This window comes from Triticum dicoccoides, chromosome 7A, assembly GCF_002162155.2.
Source record: "Triticum dicoccoides isolate Atlit2015 ecotype Zavitan chromosome 7A, WEW_v2.0, whole genome shotgun sequence".
In the NCBI taxonomy this organism is placed as follows: Eukaryota; Viridiplantae; Streptophyta; class Magnoliopsida; order Poales; family Poaceae; genus Triticum; species Triticum dicoccoides.
The window spans coordinates 662,095,789-662,106,214 of record NC_041392.1 but is presented as its reverse complement, the minus strand read 5'-3'; the positions used below and the strand labels follow the sequence as shown (position 1 = coordinate 662,106,214).

The 10,426-nt window shown below is 42.1% G+C and overlaps 1 long non-coding RNA gene across 1 annotated transcript; it reads right to left on the bottom strand.

Annotated features, from left to right (window-relative positions):
* Positions 1-3,843: 3,843 nt before the first annotated feature.
* On the bottom strand, positions 3,844-4,463 carry LOC119327579. Its single transcript, XR_005158575.1, has 2 exons — positions 4,353-4,463; positions 3,844-4,213 (listed from the first exon to the last, which is right to left on the bottom strand). It is a non-coding gene; the product is annotated as an uncharacterized LOC119327579 (long non-coding RNA).
* Between the last annotated feature and the right edge of the window lie 5,963 nt (positions 4,464-10,426).

Here is a 10,426-nt window from a genome sequence, read left to right as displayed (position 1 = left end):
TTTTAAGCTCGTATCTATCTCTGCAAGCAAAAATAGCGGCAGAAGATTCCATATTAAAAAGATAACCCTCAGGAATAACAGGCATATTTTCATCATCACTATCATCATCATATTCAGATTCAATAATTTATTTTTCTCTAGCCCTAGAAATTTGTTCATCAAGAAATTCACTAACGGGCACAGTATTATCAGGCATAGAAGCAGCTTCATCATAAATACCATGCATAGCAGAAGTGGCATCATCAATAACATGCGACATATCAGAACGAATAGCAGAAGCAGATGTAGGTGTCGCTAACTTACTCATAACAGAAGGTGAATCAAGTGCAGAGCTAGATGGCAGTTCCTTGCCTCCCCTCGTAGTTGAGGGATAGATCTTGGTTTTTGGATCTCTCAAGTTCTTCATAGTGTCCAGCAGATATAAATCCCAAGTGACTCAAAGAATAGAGCTATGCTCCCCGGCAACGGCGCCAGAAATTAGTCTTGATAACCCACAAGTATAGGGGATCGCAACAGCTTTCGAGGGTAGAGTATCCAACCCAAATTTATTGATTCGACACAAGGGGAGCCAAAGAATATTCTCAAGTATTAGCAGCTGAGTTGTCAATTCAACCACACCTGGAAACTTAGATTCTGCAGCAAAGTGTTTAGTAGCAAAGTAATATGATAGTGGTGGTAGCGGCAACAAAACTAAAGACAGCAAAAGTAATGTTTTTGGTATTTTGTAGTTATTGTAACAGTAGCAGCGGAAAAGTAAATAAGCGAGAACCAGTATATGGAAAACTCGTAGGCACCGGATCAGTGATGGATAATTATGCCGGATGTGGTTCATCATGTAACAGTCATGACATAGGGTGACACAGAACTAGCTCCAATTCATCAATGTAATGTAGGCATGTATTCCGTATATAGTCATACGTGCTTATGGAAAAGAACTTGCATGACATCTTTTGTCCTACCCTCCCGTGGCAGCGGGGTCCTATTGGAAACTAAGGGATATTAAGGCCTCTTTTTAATAGGGAACCGGAACAAAGCATTAGCACATAGTGAATACATGAACTCCTCAAACTATGGTCATCACCGGGAGTGGTCCCGATTATTGTCACTTCAGGGTTGCTGGATCATAACACATAGTAGGTGACTATAGACTTGCAAGATAGGATCAAGAACTCACATATATTCATGAAAACATAATAGGTTCAGATCTGAAATCATGGCACTCGGGCCCTAGTGACAAGCATTAAGCATAGCAAAGTCATAGCAACATCAATCTCAGAACATAATGGATACTAGGGATCAAACCCTAACAAAACTAACTCGATTACATGATAAATCTCATCCAACCCATCACCGTCCAGCAAGCCTACGATGCAATTACTCACGCACGGCGGTGAGCATCATGAAATTGGTGATGGAGGATGGTTGATGATGACGACGGTGCCGAATCCCGCTCTCTGGAGCCATGAACGCACTCCAGATCAGCCCTCCCGAGAGGTTTTAGGGCTTGGCAGCGGCTCCGTATCGTAAAACACAATGATTTCTTCTCTCTGATTTTTTTCTCTCTGAAAGCAAATATATAGAGTTGGAGTTGGAGTCGGAGACGCAACAGGGGGCCCACGAGGTAGGGGGCGCGCCCTAGGGGTGGCGCCCCCCACCCTCGTGAGAAGGGTGTGGACCCCCTGGTCTTCATCTTTGGCGAGGATTTTTTATTGTTATTTCTAAGATGTTCTATGGAGTTTTAGGTCATTTCGAGAATATTTGTTTGCTGCACATAAAATAACACCATGGTAATTCTGTTGAAAACAGCGTCAGTCCGGGTTAGTTCCATTCAAATCATACAAGTTAGAGTCCAAAATAAGGGCAAAAGTGTTTGGAAAAGTAGATACGACGGAGACGTATCGGCTGCAACTATCCAAATTCAATCATCAAGGACACAAGAAGTCCAGGACCAAGTCGGCAACAACAGATCGAACTCTACTCCAAGAACACTATTGTTGTAAAAAGAAGAATTTAGATTAATCACTAGATTAAGATTGAGGGCTAAGAGAAATTAATATTGAGATTTACCTTTGTCTCCTGCTATTCCTTGCGAACGCATCTGGCGGCAGCCGCTGTTGAAGACTCGTAGTTGCCCGGTCCGCCGATCTGTGAAGGCGAACAGGCGAGAAAACGAACCGGCGTTCAGACTAAGGAGGAGGAGAGTAGCTCGCCTCTATGCCCCTTGGCGAGAAAACGAACCAGCGTGACTTCGGGCCTCTTGGCAGTTGGGCTTCTGTTGGAGATGGGCCTCCCTGCGACCCTGCCTACAGCCCCTTATTTTTTTGCGCCAATTCATCAGGGCTTAGATATATACACTATACTCTATAGGTCGGGGCCCCTAATTTCACTGGGCCCCGGGCCGTCGCCCCTGCTGCCCTGGCCCAGGGCCGGCCCTGGGGGGTGCGTATGTGTGTGTGCGCGTGCGTGTGTCCATATTTCTTTGGTCCACCTTCCAAATTTGGTATCCATATTTCGAAAATAGGCTAAATATTTGTGTCAGTTTAACATGGTAAAGATTTCCTTATTAACAAAATAAGAAATCTGGAAGAATATATCCTTATATATTCTTCCAGATTTCGTACTCATTAATAAGGAAATCTATATATTCTTCCGAATTTCGTATTCATTAATAAGGAAATCTGTATATTCTTCCGGATTTCGTATTTTATTAATAAGGAAATCTTTAACAAATGACATGAAAAAGTAATAATTAGTAGATAACTAAGGCTAGTTCTAGCAATCTATTAATTATTGGGATATATACTTTCAGATTTTGTATTCCGTTGATAATCCCAATCCAAGCAAGGGTAGTCTTTACACTGCAAGGTGACCTGAACCTGGGTAACCGCTGCGTCACCAGCCCACTCTCGTCAGCTCACTCTCGGCGTATCCTCGCCGTGGTTAGCTGCAAGGAAAGATAGGGTGCTAGGAATGAGTGCACCCTAGAGTTCGAACCTTTGGGTCATCGGAGCCCCGATTCCGACACTTCTGGATGCTCCATTTCAGTGTAGGGTTTTGAACGATACCCCATCAAGATTGAAGCACACCAAAAGCACGTCCCACATCCTTTCTAGCACTCTTTTGCATTTGGGCAAATCCCTGTCTCTTCGCTCCTTGCGGATTGGGTATTGTCTTCATAAAAGTTGACCATTGAGGATAGATAGCATCAGCTAAGTATTATCCCTTATTGTAATGGTGGCTATTGATCTCAAAGTTGACCTCTAAGGAGTGGCCTTCTGCAAGCCTTGCAAACACGAGAGAACGCTGAAGCACGTTGATCTCATTGTGAGAACCGGCCATGCCGAAGAAAGAATGCCATTTGCACAGATCTTGTAAAGCCACCGCTTCTGGTATGACAGTGGCACCTTTCACGTGCCTCTTATGCTGCCCTGTCAAGAAAATGGACAATTCTTCCACTTCCAATACATAAAATCTATACTACCAAGCATGCCGGGGAAGCCCCTATCAGCATTGATCACCAACAAACTGTCTGTATCAGCGGCAATTGGCTCTCTCAGGTACTCAAGACTAAACACTGCCACCATAGTCTTTACAGGCCCAAAAATACTCTCCCGGGCGGTTTAAGTTTGATTTCACTTGCGCGATGGCCCATACACGTGACCAACTCCCTGTACGCCTCATCCCGGTGTTATCATCAGGCTAGGTGCACACAGATGCATGCCCAATCGGATGGTGCTGGACCTGGTCGCGCTATAGTTTCATGAAGAGAACATCCGCGTGCTAGATTCATGGTTTTCTTTTTGACAAAGATAAAAAAGAAATTAAACCAGTGGGTAACGAATATAGATTAACACAACATATATCTATTTATTTTGTGATGAGGAACGCAACAGAAACCTTTCAATTCTCAACACTGGAAAACTCGGATCGTTGAGCAACCGAGCAATAAAAACTACACATTATTCTAGAATTAAGCCATGCAATGCATGTAAAGATTAGATAGGAGGGCTGCGGAAAACACGTCTAGAGAAAGAGCTTTGACAGGCTTTAATGCATGTTTCACTCGAAGGGTGGCAGGTGTTGTCTATCAAACAGCAGTAACAATCCGGCATATCTACGCAGGTTCTTGCTTGGCAGAGCCCGTATGGTAAGTGGACCTTGCTGCCATTTTCCATGACTTGCTCCAAGTTTCTGCCTGTGGAACAGAAAAAAACTGCCAATGTTCATGTTAGTCTTTGACTCTATGGTACGATCACCGTATGCACCAATCCGAAGAAAGAAAAATGGTTTGGAAGACACATTAACTGAGGTTTGTCAATAGGCCTGGTGATTAGCTAGCTGCGGGTACTTACATTGCCCGTGGTTAGCAAAGCAGATGAGAAGAAGCACCGAGAGTACCACTGCTGTATGGAAGTTGTTCATGGACCTGGCCATGGAGGGAGTGAGACAGTGCTAGGCGTGCTCGTCTGCTGCTCGTAACCCCGCAGGGGGTGTCCTTGTTTTATACATACTCAACAATCCATGCGTACAGTTGAAATAAAAGTGCGTCATTAATCAAAATCCAAAGAAAGGTCACCAAAATCTTGGCACTTCTAATGTCAAGATTTTTTTTCACGAATACACAAACATTATGTATGTCTACTATTAAAGAGGAGTTTTTACATTCACCTCCTTGCCTCCACCCCTTCTCATTGATTAACTTGGAATAATCTAATCAAATCGGTACATTTCAAAAAAATGCGTTAATTTATGGAGAGTATCATATTCTTTGGACGGGAAGATCATATTAATTATTGAGAGTATCATACTTTGTAGGGGAGGATCGTGTTAATTACGAAAAGTATTATCGAGCATTGGACGGGGGGATTGCATTAGTTATGGAAGGTATCATCTATCGTTGCATGGGAGGGACGCGTTAATCATGAATAATATTATTCTTTAGATGGGGGATCATGTTAATTATGAAAGTATCATCGAGTGTTGGACGTGAGGATCACGTTAATTATGTAAAGCATCATCGAGCGTTGAACGGGAAGATCACTATAGCATGTATGCCCCCGTTGCATCACACAGACAATTAGAGTTGGACAAGAAGCACCATTTCAAATGTAGTACATGTCGTAGATCATCAGAAATCCAACATGAGTGTTACATGAAATGTCTTGAATTTCACTCATACACATACATACGGTGGTTTGTACGTTGACCTTGTTAGAATGGGTTGTGCATAGTGTTTCTCATCTAGAGGTGCTTACGGATTCCTAAATCATACTCCCTTCTATCCATAATAAATGTCGTGGTTCTAGTTCAAATATATATTAAAACCATGACACTTATTGTGGATTGGAGGGACTAGTATATAACATTCTTAAGAAGTTGCTCCCCACTTCTACCTAGTCTCTTTACATGCACCTAATCCGCCACATCATCATGCCACATCATCAATACTAACTAGGAGCAGCCACTAACTCATTTATCTAAACATGCAGCCCTCCTACCTCACCAAGCTGCCACATCATCATTTATTTTGATAATTAACTTTTTTACCCATCACAGAATATTATTCTGCCATGTCAGCAACGAGCGGTGCAAAGCATATGGGTCCAATGATGTTCACCCCTTCCTCTGCTCTCCCCTATTCATCTTTTGGGGTTCCACTTAGGAAACTGATCGAGAAAGTATTAATGGATTCCATTCAGCTTCTTAGTTTAGGGCAGTAATTTTTTGTATAATGGTTCCCTTCATTTCCCGCAGTATATAAATCAGCACAATCACTAATCAAACTCGCCCTCGAGTCCTCACATCATACGATTCCCTTTAACGTCCTTGGCATTCTTGTTTAGATCCCTCAAGTGGCCGATGGATCGGACGGTGTGTTACTCGGCGATGGCGGCTTCTGGCGTCATCTGCATATTTTCCAGAGTTTATACAAAACCACATGAGAAAAGATCCCATCAAGTAGTACTCAGTCGGCTATCTCTCTCTCTCCACTGTAGAGTCAGCGGGATGGGTGAGAGGAACTAGCTAGCATCAACCAGCTCTAGTAGAAAAAGGGCCTAATGTTCAGCTCATTAGTCCCGGTTTGTATTTGAGCCGGCACTAATGTGACCATTAGTGCCGGTTCCAACGGCTAGGCGGGTCACTCTCATTAGTATCGGTTTGTTGCGAACCTTTAGCACCGGTTCGTGCCACGAGGCCCCTCCAGCACCTTTAGTACTGGTTTGTGCCACGAACCGGTACTAAAGGTCGTCCTATATAAACCCTTCGTCCACCCGAGCTCGCTCTGTTTTTCCCTTTCCCCTCTCCTCTCTGTTCTTCCCCTCTTCCCCTCGAGCTCATCACACATTTTGCCCAAATTTTGTCAAGATTTGAAGGCTCCCATCCATTCAAGTGATCATAAAGGTAAACAATTTTGTCCTTTCATATCTCATTGCTAGATTAGCTCTTACAATGCTTTATATAGTGATTAATCTGTGAGAAAGGCGTTTTGGAGGCCGAGCTCCATGGAGGCCTTTATTTTAAAAAAATTCAAATTCAAACTTTTATGGTTCAAAAAATTCTGAAAAAAAATATGCGTGTATGTAAGGATGTAACTCACATGTGTGTAAAAATTCATGATGAAATACCTTGAGTTGCGACCTGTACAAAAAAGACAAATCCATGGCCTGGGAGGATGAATAGTATCATGTGTTAAACAACCCCATATTTGTCTTTTTTGCACAGCCCTCATTTCAATGTATTTTGAACTGAAAATTTACACACATGTGTATTATGCCTTCATGTATATCTGTGATTTTTTTCAGAATTTTTTGAGATGTAAAAATACGAATTTCAATGAAATTTCAAATCTGAATCTGAAGGCCTCACTGGAGCCCGAGCTCCAAAAGGGATTTCCGTTAATCTGTGGGTTTTAGTAATTTAGGAGGAATTATATGTGGTAGTTTATTTGATTTATAGGCAATTTGAGCTAAAAATAATTCTTAGTTTGCATATGTAGGTGTGGTTTACTTAGTGCCTCCCGTCTCCGTCCTAACCACCGTCGATCGTCCTACCATCCCGTCACCGCACCACCTTGTGGTGAGCCTCTTGTTCTTATCTTTTTTATATAAAAAAATCATGTTTGTGTGATTTAGATATATAGTTACTTGTATAATTATCTTACCTGTGTGTTGTTTGTTATTCATAGTGCCATGGTTTCGATATCCATCCCCATCGACCCTCGTCTGGGTTATGATTCGGGATGTGGTATATTTTCTTTTATAACTATTTGTTACATTTCGTGTTTTTGACAAATTATGCCTATCAAGTTGACATAGATATTTTTATCTAGGAGGTATGTGAACCGGAAATTCCAACTGACCTATTATCGAGAGGTTAAATTTAGTTAAAAGAGAAAATGAGTATTTGAAAGAAAAATTGAAAAGAATTGAGGGGGAGAAGATGGAATTGGAGTTTCATGTTGCCGATGTCGTCGATGATCACAAGATCAAGATGGAGAAAATGCGCTTGAAGATTAGAAAGATTAGAAAATATGCCATTGATAGTGAGGCTTGGTATCATTATGTTGTTGGATCAATTGTTACCTTAGTTGCGATCTTGATCGCATTTGTTGTTGCATTTAAATGCTTTAGCTAGATAGTTATTTGTATGTTTGTTTAATGAGAATAAGTGTTGGATGAACTTGTATTAATTTGGTATTTTCGATGCGGTGCAATGAAGATGAGCCGGCAATGGATGTACGATGACCGATGCTCTCCCCATTTCATTGATGGCGTGCATACTTTTCTGCTTGCGGCTGAGGCAAACAAGCGGGCCGATGTTTTATGCCTTGTCCATGTGTTGGCTGTTACAAAAGGCATTTCATTTTTTAACTTATTACAACTTCAGACTTTTTATGTGTTCAGTATGCACCATTCAAAGCCACATCATCAACTTTTAACCCTTTCTAACATCATGTGCTATTTTTCATGTATTTACTGATTTTTTACCTAAATGACCCTGAAATTGAAAAGCACTACAAATGAACTCTGAAAAGGTTGAAAGTTAGCATGGTATCAACATTTCACCCACATAGCATGTGCAAAAAAGTAGAGAGGGTTACGGCAAAAAATGGATGCACTTCGTGTATAAAATGGACAATCTCTTTTGAAGTATCAGGGTTCCAGACGAAAACTCATCTGATACAAAGGCAATTCATTTTTTTAACTTCTTACAACTCCAGACTTTTTGTGCGTTCAATATGCATCATTCAAAGCCACATCATCAACTTTCAACCCTTTCTGACATCATTTACTATTTTTCATGCATTTACTGATTTTTTGAGCTAAATGGCCCTGGAATTGAAAAGCATTACAAATGAACTCTGAAAAGGTTGAAAGTTGGCATTTATCATCATTTCACCCACATAACATGTGCAAAAAAGTAGAGAGGGTGAAAGAACATGCGGTGCCCCATGTTTGTTTTTGGTAATTGATGACAATCTCTATGGACTAATGGTTGCCTTGAGTTATATTTGAAGGTTTTGTCCATAGGCTTTCCTTGGAGTACATGTGTTGGTTTCAAGGAGAGTTTATGTCGACCAAGGTGCTATTCAAGGAATTATCCAAATATCGGTCATTTGAGAGTTGAGCTTATTGCAAGCATGTCTTGAAGAAGAAGATTGTTTGATCATTCATGTTTATCTTCAAGACATCATCCAAATGAAGAGAGTTAGAAAGAATCAAGGTTGATCAAGACTAAGTCAAGAGTGAATCAAGTTGATCAACACATAAAGCGTACACGATGTACAGAGGGATCAAGTGATCCCATGGTATGGTAAGCATTGTCCATTACGCTTTGTGTACTAACCCATGGTCTTCGTGAGAGTTCTTTGTGGGGTTAGGTTGCGGCGTGCAAATTCAAGTGAAGCATCACGAAGAGATCAAATGCTTGAAGCTTGCCGTCCATTGTGGTGACAATGGACTTGTGAAGATGTGCGGAAGAGTGGCTCACCCATAGTGGAGTATGGGGGAGCAATCAACTAGTCTTCATCGAGCCAACACAATCAAGAAAGGTGGTCCAACTTGAGGGAGTCAAGATCGTCATCATCTATCTCAAGTGGACCATGTGCAAGGCAAAGGTTTTCCCTTGATAGGTTTTCTATTTTACTGGTCTCATGATGGTAGTTGGGAGACCGGGTCATAGGATCGATTGCCGTACTATCAAGGGGGGCTCTCGATGAGTAGCTTGATCGCATCATTCGTAGAGAGATCAAACCATTGCATCCTTGCATCATATTTCTTGGTTCTTTCTTGGTTCTCTCTGTGAGTCTTAGAGGTTATGGTCATCTTGATGACAAGCTTGAGTTCATCGAAAACGGAGTTCGCATGCATCTTCTATGATGTTTTCCGTGTTGTTGGTTTTAACGGTCTTTTCTGAGGAAGGGTTCTCACCATTTTCTTATGGGAATTTTCTTATTTTCTTCTTATTGATATTCCTATCAATATTGTGTTAGCCCATGTCGTTAGGTTTCCAACAAACTTGGTTTCGTTGAATTCGGAGCACGTTTGCAGAAGTTATGGCTGTTTTTGTAAAGGCTGTAGTGGTACTACCGTGGCTAGAGGGGATGTAATTTTTTACTACTGCTCCAGAGCAGTACTACCGTGGCTCCTGAGCGGTAGTGCCGCACCAGAGCAGTACTACCACGGCTCCTAAGCGGTAGTACCGCTCCGGACCAAAATCTCGTGTTTTGCTCAGCGGAAGTAGGCACGGAAGTATTTTTTTGTACCGCTCGCAAGCAGTAGTACCGCTACCATTTGCGGTAGTACCGTGAGGTCGAGCGGTAGTACCGTGAGGACGAGCGGTAGTACCGCTCCAGCGGTTCTACTGGCCTTTTGCCTCCTCGCTTTTGTTTTTCAAAAAGGAGTACTTCCGCCCTAGCGGTAGTACCGCTCTATGCGGGTTGTGAACATAACGGTTGGATTTTTCCCCACCTATAAAAGGGGGTCTTCTTCCCCAATGAACCCAATCTCTTGAGCTCATTTTTCCCCCATTGTTGACCTTCTTTGAGCTTGCTAACTCTCAATCCCTCCATGGATTCTTGCTAGTTTTGAGGGAAAAGAGAGAGGAGATCTAGATCCACATTTCCACCAATCACTTTCTCCTCTTTGTGAGGGGAACCCCTTGGATCTAGATCTTGGAGTTCTTGGTGTTCTCCTTCTTATTCTTCCTCTCATTTTCCTCCCTAGCATTAGTTTCTTCAGTGGGATTTGAGAGAAAAGGACTTGGGCACTCCGTGTGCCCTTGCCATTGCATTTGGTGCATCGGTTTGAGTTCTCCACGTGATACGTGGAAGTTACCAATTGAGAAGCTTATTACTCTTGGGTGCTTGGTACCCTTGAGCTTGTTCCTCTTGGATGCTTGGGCACCCTAGACGGTTGGTGGTGTT